This window comes from Bos javanicus, chromosome 18, assembly GCF_032452875.1.
Source record: "Bos javanicus breed banteng chromosome 18, ARS-OSU_banteng_1.0, whole genome shotgun sequence".
NCBI classification, from domain to species: Eukaryota; Metazoa; Chordata; class Mammalia; order Artiodactyla; family Bovidae; genus Bos; species Bos javanicus.
In genome coordinates, this window is record NC_083885.1 from 26,965,943 (window position 1) to 26,976,159 (window position 10,217).

General features: G+C 38.1%; 1 long non-coding RNA gene across 1 annotated transcript in view; it reads left to right on the top strand.

Annotated features, from left to right (window-relative positions):
* The window catches only part of LOC133229850 (uncharacterized), a 75,831-nt gene extending 74,625 nt beyond the window's left edge, over window positions 1-1,206 (top strand). Inside the window, exon 3 of the long non-coding RNA XR_009730660.1 lies at window positions 900-1,206. This is a non-coding gene — a long non-coding RNA (uncharacterized LOC133229850). The remainder of the gene's footprint in view (window positions 1-899) is intronic.
* The last annotated feature ends 9,011 nt before the right edge of the window (window positions 1,207-10,217 follow it).

The window sequence follows — 10,217 nt, forward strand, 5'->3', positions numbered from 1 at the left end:
TGTTGGAATACTTATTGAGGTCAGAAACAATAAGATAATCAAGTTAAAGAAGTAAACTAAAAAAGAAAAAAACAGAAAGAAAATTTCTAGGAAACTACTTGATATACGATTCACAGGTATGAAATAATCCCCTTAGCAAGGTATTTAAAAATGATACATCGGAGACATGAAGTGAACTCTGTGTGATTAGTATGTGAACATCATAACTTATTTAGCAAGCTGGTGATGTGTTTTCTCGCCCTTTTAGAGATCTCTATGTTGTGGGAGGTAGCTTATTTAGTGAATACTGGCAGCTAAAACTGGAGAAGGCATTGGCACCCCACTCCAGCACTCTTGCCTGGAAAATCCCATGGATGGAGGAGCCTGGTGGGCTGCAGTCCATGGGGTCGCACAGAGTTGGACACGACTGAAGCGACTTAGCAGCAGCAGCAGCAGGCAGCTAAAACTCAGTGTTGAAGTAAGTTCAACCAAGAGCCAGACCTTTGAATCACAGTGATACATTTTTTAGTGACAATAAGAAGGTTACTTGTTCCAATAATACATCAAATAAATTATTTTTTAAAACATGGCTAATTTCATCTTTGTTTAATGTTTTAAAAAGATCTCTCCCCCCGACCCTGGTATTTATAGTGTATATTATGAGTAGGCTTGCATGTACATAACATTTATAACTAAGTATATGTATACTGGAAAAATCCAAAGCAAAAACAAGCCTGTTGAAAATATTAAAGAAGCATGCAGACTGTCCAAGTGAATGCTACTGAACTCACAGAGAATTTATGAGTGTGTTTCTTGCAATTTACCCTACAGGGCTAGTTCAAGTTTGAGCTTAATAACACTGGGACTTAATAGTGCTGAAAAATACAGCATTTGGACGTGTTCTATTTTGTGTTTTATAGAAAAGTTGCTGAAATGCTGACCTACAACTATTTACACTAAACCCAGAAAGACTTCAAATTGCAGAGAAAATACTGGAAGCATTCTTTAGTCCTACTGAATGGTGAGGGGAATACAGAATGTGGAATTAAGATCATGCCTGTGTCTTTTCAATCCTTATTATTATATAAAGAGCAGTCAAAGCTTTAAAGAAGTCAAAGAACAATAGCCTCACACCTAGTATTTAATAAAAACCATCTGAAATTAAACAATCTAAAATAGCTAATTTATTGTAGAGCTTCTATTGTGGCTGAGGAAATACCTGACTCAGTATTTTTAAAAACTGAGATAAACTGACATATTAGTTTCAGGTGTCCAGCATAATAATTTGATATTTGCATATATTGTGAAATGATCACTGTACTAAGTCTAGTTAACATCCATCGTCACACTTAGTTAATTGTTTTTCCGTGTGATAAGAGCTTTTAAGGTCTACTTTCTTAGCAACTTTCAGATGTTTGATATAGCATTAGCTATAGTCATCATGGGGTACATTACATCCCCATGATTTTGATTCAATACTAAAAAAAATATCAACACAAAATGTACAGTGCTTATAATTTCAATGATATACATTTTGATATCTGTCTTCCTAGTTTTGCTTTTAAACGAAGATTAGGTGCCTTTGGGATGGAATTATATGGAATATATACTATTATATATTACTACATACTATATATACTATATATATATATACACTATTATATGGAATTATATACTATTATTTTTCTCCTTTTAAAATTTATATACTTCACATAAAATTTATATGATTATGTGTTTTCCTAATTATTTGAAAAAGTTTACTGGTACCTCCATATACTATTTCAGATTCTTCCCTTTTTATAAAATAAAATATATATTCAATGTGATTTTAGTTTTATAACTTTAAAAATATTTTCATTAAAACAAATCAGAAATTAGAAACTCACTTTTGCTAACTTATGAGCAGGATCATTATTTTTATATTCATTTTTTAAGAAAATTCAATGCGTTTGTATTTTTGGGCGTGTTGGGCCTTCGTTTCTACGCGTGGGCTTTTCTCTAGTGGCAGGTAGGGGCTACTCTCGCGTTGCAGTGTGTGGGCTTCTTGCTGCAGTGGCTTCTCATGGCAGAGCATGGGTGGGCTCTAGGCACAAGGGCTTCGATAGTTGAGGTGCAAAGGCTCAGCAGTCGTGGCACTTGGTTGCCACTGTGGTCTGTGGGATCCTCGGACCAGGGATGGAACCAGTGTCCCCTACATTGCAAGGTGGATTCTTAACCACTGGACCACCAGGGAAGCCCCAGGATCTTTATTTTTAAATAGAGAAATTTGCATCATATGCAGTGATACAGTGAGGGTGTTTTGTATGAGATATTATTTACATCTCTGGAGGTAAGCTTTTTTATTGCTTTATTTTTCTCCTTATAAAATATTTTTATATATAATATGGGGGAACTAACCTATACTTTCTTTTTTGCTCTTATTTGCTCTCTTTAAAATATTGTTATATTAGGGATGCAGGCTTTTTTTGGTAGTAGCTTTTTTGAAGTATGTGTGCGTGCTAAGTGGCTTCAGTTGTGTTCAACCCTTTGTGACCCTATGAACTGCAGCCCACCAGGCTCCTCTGTCCATGGGATTCTCCAGGCAAGAATACTGGAATGGGCTGTCATGCTTTCCTTCAGGGGATCTTCCCAACCCAGGAATCAAACCCATGCCTCTTACGTCTCCAGCATTGGCAGGCAGGTTCTTTACCTCTAGCACCACTTGGGAAGCCATTATTGAAGTATAAATAAATACAATAAACTACACATTACCTAAGGTGTATCATAAATTTTGATGTGTGCTACACCCGTGAGATCATCACTACAGTGAAGATCATGAGCACATCCATTATACCCCCAAAGTTTCATTATATCCTTTTGTAATCCCCATTTCCTAAGCTCACTCAGAAGTCTCCCTCACTCCAGCCGTGTTCTTAGGCAACCACTGAATTTTTATTAATATAGATTACTTTAATATTTTCTGTATCTGTACATTCCTTGTAGTATATAAAACTTTCTATTTTTGGTCTGAGTTCTTTCATTCAGTTATTTTGGGATTCACTGATGTTGTGGTGTTTATTATATTTGTGGTGCTTATTAATTGTGGTATTTATTAATTTGTGGTGTTTATTAATTAATGTTGTGATAATTATTCATTTCTTTCTATTGCTGAGTAGCATTCCTTTGTATGATATACCATTTATTCATTCCTTTACCCAGTTATGAGCCTTTGGTTTTTTTCCAGGTTTTGACTATTATAAATATCAGATCAGATCAGATCAGTCGCTCAGTAGTGTCCGACTCCTTGCGACCCCATGAATCACAGCACGCCAGGCCTCCCTGTCCAGCACCAACTCCCGGAGTTCACTCAGACTCACGTCCATCGAGTCAGTGATGCCATCCAGCCATCTCATCCTCTGTCGTCCCCTTCTCCTCCTGCCCCGAATCCCTCCCAGCATCAGAGTCTTTTCCAATGAGTCAACTCTTCGCATGAGGTGGCCAAAGTACTGGAGTTTCAGCTTCAGCATCATTCCTTCCAAAGAAATCCCAGGGCTGATCTCCTTCAGAATGGACTGGTTGGATCTCCTTGCAGTCCAAGGGACTCTCAAGAGTCTTCTCCAACACCACAGTTCAAAAGCATCAATTCTTCGGTGCTCAGCCTTCTTCACAGTCCAACTCTCACATCCATACATGGCCACAGGAAAAACCATAGCCTTGACTAGACGAACCTTTGTTGGCAAAGTAATGTCTCTGCTTTTGAATATGCTATCTAGGTTGGTCATAACTTTCCTTCCAAGGAGTAGGCGTCTTTTAATTTCATGGCTGCAGTCACCGTCTGCAGTGATTTTGGAGCCCAGAAAAATAAAGTCTTACACTGTTTCCACTGTTTCCCCATCTATTTCCCATGAAGTGGTGGGACCAGATGCCGTGTATGACCTGCATACACATTTCTCAAGAGGCAGATCAGGTGGTCTGGTATTCCCATCTCTTTCAGAATTTTCCACAGTTTATTGTGATCCATACAGTCAAAGGCTTTGGCATAGTCAATAAAGCAGAAATAGATGTTTTTCTGGAACTCTCTTGCTTTTTCTATGATCCAGAGGATGTTGGAATTTAATCTCTGGTTCCTCTGCCTTTTCTAAAACCAGCTTGAACATCAGGAAGTTCACGGTTCACATATTGCTGAAGCCTGGCTTGGAGAATTTTGAGCATTACTTTACTAGCGTGTGAGATGAGTGCAATTGTGTGGTAGTTTGAGCATTCATATATCTGTTATGAATATTTGTGCACAAGTCATTATATGGACATATGCATTCTTTCTCTTAGGTAAATACATAGGAGAGGAATGGGTGGATCATACGGTAGGTTTAACTTTTAAAGAAAATGCCCAGTTGTTTCCAAAGTGATTCTACCATATGACTTTCCTATTATCAATGTTTGAAAGTTTAAGTTCCTCCTTATCTTTGCCAATACTTGGTATGGTCATTAAAAAAAAATAATGCTTTAAATAGATTTGTAGTGGTATTTAGTTGTGGTTTTAATTTGCATTTTCCTCATGATTAATGATGTTGAATTATTTCAACATATACTTGTTTGCTATTCATACATCTTCTCTGTAAACCATCTGTTCCATTTTTTTTACACATTTTAAAAAACTGGGTTGTTTGATGTCTTATTGATAAATTTCAAGAGTTCTTATATATTCCAAATACAAGCCCCTTATCAGGTATCTGCTTTGTAAATGTTTTCTCTAAGTCTTTTGCTTCTTTTCATTGTCTTAAGACTTTCTTTCAAGAAGGAGTAGTTTAAAATTTTGGTGAAGTCCGTGATGGTTAATTTGATGGGTCATCTTCACTGGACTATGTAGTGTCCAAATATTTGCACAAACATTATTATGGGTGTGTCTGTGAGGTTGTATTTAGATGAGAATAACATCTGAATTAGTTGACTAACCAAAGCAGATTGTCCTCGCTAATTTGGATGACCCTCAACCAATCCGCTGAAAGCCTGAATGGAACTAAAAAGACAATTCCCTAATCTACTGAGAGGAAACTCCTGCCTGACTGCTTTGAACTGGGATGTTCAGTCTTTTCAGTTTCCCTGATAGCTCAGTTGGTAAAGAATCCACCTGCAATGCAGGAGACCCTGGTTCAATTCCTGGGTTGGGAAGATCCGCTGGAGAAGGGGTAGGGTACCCACTCCAGTATGCTTGGGCTTCCCTTGTGGCTCAGCTGGTAAAGAATCTGCCTGCAATGTGGGATCCCTAAGTTGGGAAGATCCCCTGGATAAGGGAAAGGCTACCCACTCCAGTATTCTGGCCTGGAGAATTCCATGGACTGTATAGTCCATGGGGTTGAATTGAACATGAGTGGGCGACTTTCACTTTTCAGTCTTTTCTGTGTTGGACTTGAACAGAAACATTGGCTCTTTACTCTCAAGCCTGTTGGCTTTTGGAATGGAACTTATACCATCAGCTCTCTTGGTTCTCAGTCCTTTGGACTTAGATGAAAACGATACACCCTGAATCTCCAACTTGCTAACTGCCGATTAAGGCTTCTTAGCCTCCATAATTCCATGAGTCAGTTCCTTACAGTAAGTTTCCTTCTCTCTATATACATATATGCATGACTCTTTGTGACCCTATGGACTGTAGCCTACCAGGCTTCTTGGTCCATGGGGATTCTCCAGGCAAGAATACTGGAGTGGATTGCCATGCCCTCCTCCAGGGGATCTTCCCAGCCTAGGGATTGAACCTATGTCTCTTATGTCTCCTGCATTGGCAGACAGGTTCTTTACCACTAGCATATACACCTTATTGGTTCTGTTTCTCTGGAGAATGCTAACTAATACAATGTCCAGTTTATCAATTTATTTTTTTAATATAAATTTATTTATTTTAATTGGAGGCTAATTACTTTACAATATCATATTGGTTTTGCCATACATCAAAATGAATCCGCCATGGATGTACACGTGTTCCCCATCCTGAACCCCCTCTCACCTCCCTCCCCATACCATTCCTCTGGGTCATCCCAGTGCATCAGCCCCGAGCATCCTGTATCAGGCATCGAACCTGGACTGGTGATTCATTTCACATATGATATTATACATGTTTCAATGCCATTCTCCCAAATCATCCCACCCTTGCCCTCTCCCACAGAGTCCATAAGACTGTTCTATATATGTGTGTCTCTTTTGCTGTCTCGCATACAGGGTTATTGTTACCATCTTTCTAAATTCCATATATATGCGTTAGTATACTATATTGGTGTTTTTCTTTCTGGCTTACTTCACTCTGTATAATAGGCTCCAGTTTCATCCACCTCATTAGAGCTGATTCAAATGTATTCTTTTTAATGGCTGACTAATACTCCATTGTGTATATGTACCACCGATTTCTTATCCATTCATCTGCTGATGGACATCTAGGTTGCGTCCATGTCCTGGCTATTATAAACAGTGCCGCGATGAACACTGGGGTACACGTGTCTCTTTCGATTCTGGTTTCCTCAGTGTGTATGCCCAGCAGTGGGATTGCTGGGTCGTATGGCAGTTCTATTTCCAGTTTTTTAAGGAATCTCCACACTGTTCTCCATAGTGGCTGTACTAGTTTGCATTCCCACCAACAGTGTAAGAGGGTTCCCTTTTCTCCACACCTTCTCCAGCATTTATTGTTTGTAGACTTTTGGATCGCACCCATTCTGACTGGCATGAAATGGTACCTCACTGTGGTTTTGATTTGCATTTCTCTGATAATGAGTGATGTTGAGCATCTTTTCATGTGTTTGTTAGCCATCTGTATGTCTTCTTTGGAGAAATGTCCATTTAGTTCTTTGACCCATTTTTTGATTGGGTCATTTATTTTTCTGGAGTTGAGCTGTAGGAGTTGCTTGTATATTTTTGAGATTAGTTGTTTGTCAGTTGCTTCATTTGCTATTATTTTCTCCCATTCTGAAGGCTGTCTTTTCACCTTGCTAATAGTTTCCTTTGTTGTGCAGAAGCTTTTAATTTTAATTAGGTCCCATTTGTTTATTTTTGCTTTTATTTCTAATATTCTGGGAGGTGGATCATAGAGGATCCTGCTGTGATGTATGTCGGAGAGTGTTTTGCCTATGTTCTCTTCTAGGAATTTTATAGTTTCTGGTCTTACATTTAGATCTTTAATCCATTTTGAGTTTATTTTTGTGCATGGCGTTAGAAAGTGTTCTAGTTTCATTCTTTTACAAGTGGTTAACCAGTTTTCCCAACACCACCAAAGAAAAGAGATTGTCTTTTCTCCATTGTATATTCTTGCCTCATTTGTCAAAGATGTCCATAGGTGTGTGGATTTATTTCTGGGCTTTCTATTTTGTTCCATTGATCTATATTTCTGTCTTTGTGCCAGTACCATACTGTCTTGATGACTGTGGCTTTGTAGTAGAGCCTGAAGTCAGGCAGGTTGATTCCTCCAGTTCCATTCTTCTTTCTCAAGATTGCTTTGGCTATTCAAGGTTTTTTTGTATTTCCATACAAATTGTGAAATTATTTGTTCTAGCTCTGTGAAAAATACCGTTGGTAGCTTAATGGGGATTGCATTGAATCTGTAGATTTCAATTTATTTTTTTCTTATGGACCATTTTTTTGTGTTATGTCTTAGACATTTTCCCTAGTCCAAGTTAAAACTATTTTCTGCTATGATTTCTTCTAGAAATGTATAATTTTCAATTTTTACAATATCTATGACCCACACTGAGTTAATTTTTCTATATGATATGAGTATATATCAATTTTTTGCCTTTGTTTATGGATATCCAGTTGTTGCACCACCATCTGTTTAAAAGATTTTTCTTTCTCTCCTGAATTGTCTTTGTGAATTTGTTGAAAATCAGTTGTTTATATATGTTTGAATCTGATTTCTGGACTTATTATTCTGTATTTGTTAATTTTTTTGCAATGACTCATCCTTGGTTGCATAGCTCTATAATAGTAATGCTGATCCTCCAATTTTATTCTTTTTCAAAGTCATTTTAGATATTTGAGATCCATTGTATTTCCACATAAGGGTTAAAATCAGTTTGTCAACTTCTACAGAAAAAGTCTGCTTGAATTTTGATTATGATTTTATGTGATTGATTTGGGAGAATTGGTATTTCAACAATATTGAATCTCCTGACTCATAAAGATGATTTATCACTTTATTTATTTAGGTCCTCTGTTTCTCTCAACAATGTGTTTTAGTTTTCTGTGTTCAGATATTGCACATACTTTATCCAGTTTATCACTAATCATTTAATATTTTTGATACTGTTGTGATACATTTAAATATTTCAAGTTTCAGTAGTTTGCTGCTGGTAAAAGAAATATAATTGTCTTTTGTATGTTGGTCTTGTATCCTGCCGGAGAAGGCAATGGCAACCCACTCTAGTACTCTTGCCTGGAAAATCCCATGGATGGAGGAGCCTGGTAGGCTGTAGTCCATAGGGTTGCACAGAGTTGAACACGACTGAAGCGGCTTAGCAGCAGCAGCTTGTATCCTGCAACACTTGTAAATCTGCCTCCTAGTTCCAGTTGCTCTATTGCACATTCTGTTTTTTTTCACATAGACATTCATGTCTTCTGTGAATAAAGACTACTTTACTTCTTTCACTCTGGACTGGATGCCCTTTATTTGTTCTCCTTGCCTTACTGCCCATTGCTGACTAGAACTGATGAACATGGACATCCTTGTCTTATCCTGTTCTTTGGAGAGAAATATCCAGTCTCTTGCCATTTTTTTATGGTTGCTGTAAATTTTATGTAGATGCTTTTAGTGTGTTGAGAAAGTTCTCTCTATTTGTAGTTTGCTGAGAGTATTTTTTAAAAATCACAAATTAATATTGGATTTTGTCATATGTATTTTCCATTTCTACTAAGATGCATATAGGTTTTTCTTAGTATGTTAATAAGATGAATTACATTGATTTTTGAATGTTGGTGAATTCTGCTTCACAATGATAGGACGAGCCGACATGAAGGATCAAGGCTTCCTTTGTGGCTCAGTGGGTAAAGAATCTGCCTGCAGTGCGGGAGACCTGAGTTCGATCCCTGGGTTGGGAAGATCCCCTAGAGAAGGGAAAGGCTACCCACTCCAGTATTCTGGCTTGGGGAATTCCATGGATAATCCATGAGGTCGTGAAGATTCAGACACGACTCTGCGACTTTCACTTTGAATGCTGTCAATTGTATATCTTTATTAGTATTCTATTTTTTCTATCAATTATATCTGATTGTAGTTGTAGATTTGTCTACTTTTACTTGAAGTTCTAGCATTTATTTTTATTTATTGTGAAGGTCTACAATTAGGTGCATAAATGTTTATGATTTTTAAATCTTTTGCTTGGTAGGTAATGAACACAGATTTTGCATGCATCTTAGTAACAAAATGTGACACAGTTTAAACTTCTTGGATAGACCTTCGTTTCATAGTCTGCATAATGCACTTATTTTTGTTTGAAAGAAAAAAATGAAAATGTGATTATTTCTCTTGCTATGATTATTTGTTTCACTAACATCAAACATATGTTCTGTTTCTGGTGCTCTGTTTCTATGGCTTTGTGTATATTCAATTCAATGCTAAATTATAACATAATTTTCAAAGATATTTTACATGGCATTTAAACTCCATGCAAGTAGTTTTCAATATACACCAGCTCTAATGAAGAGATGACAATATGAGCTGCTGCTGCTGCTGCTGCTAAGTCGCTTTAGTTGTGTCTGACTCTGTGCGACCCCATAGACGGCAGCCCACCAGGCTCCCCAGTCCCTGGGATTCTCCAGGCAAGAACACCGGAGTGGGTTGCCATTTCCTTCTCCAATGCATGAAAGTGAAAAAATAAAGTGAAGTCGCTCAGTTGTGTCCGACGCCTAGCGACCCCATGGACTGCAGCCCACCAGGCCCCTCCGTCCATGGGATTTTCCAGGCAAGAGTACTGGAGTGGGTTGCCATTGCCTTCTCCCGACAATATGAGCAGATATGACCAAGTATGAGCACGTGCAGGCAATGCCATTTATATCTTATTGCCGTCTAAATGACACTGTGTAATATACTGCTGCTGCTGCTAAGTCGCTTCAGTCGTGTCCGACTCTGTGCGACCCCATAGACGGCATAGACTGCAGCCTTCCAGGCTCCTCCATCCATGGGATTTTCCAGGCAAGAGTACTGGAGTAGGGTGCCATTACCTTCTCCAATTCATTCTCTACCCAGTATTAAATACCTGTTATTTGCCAGGCAGTGTTCAGGG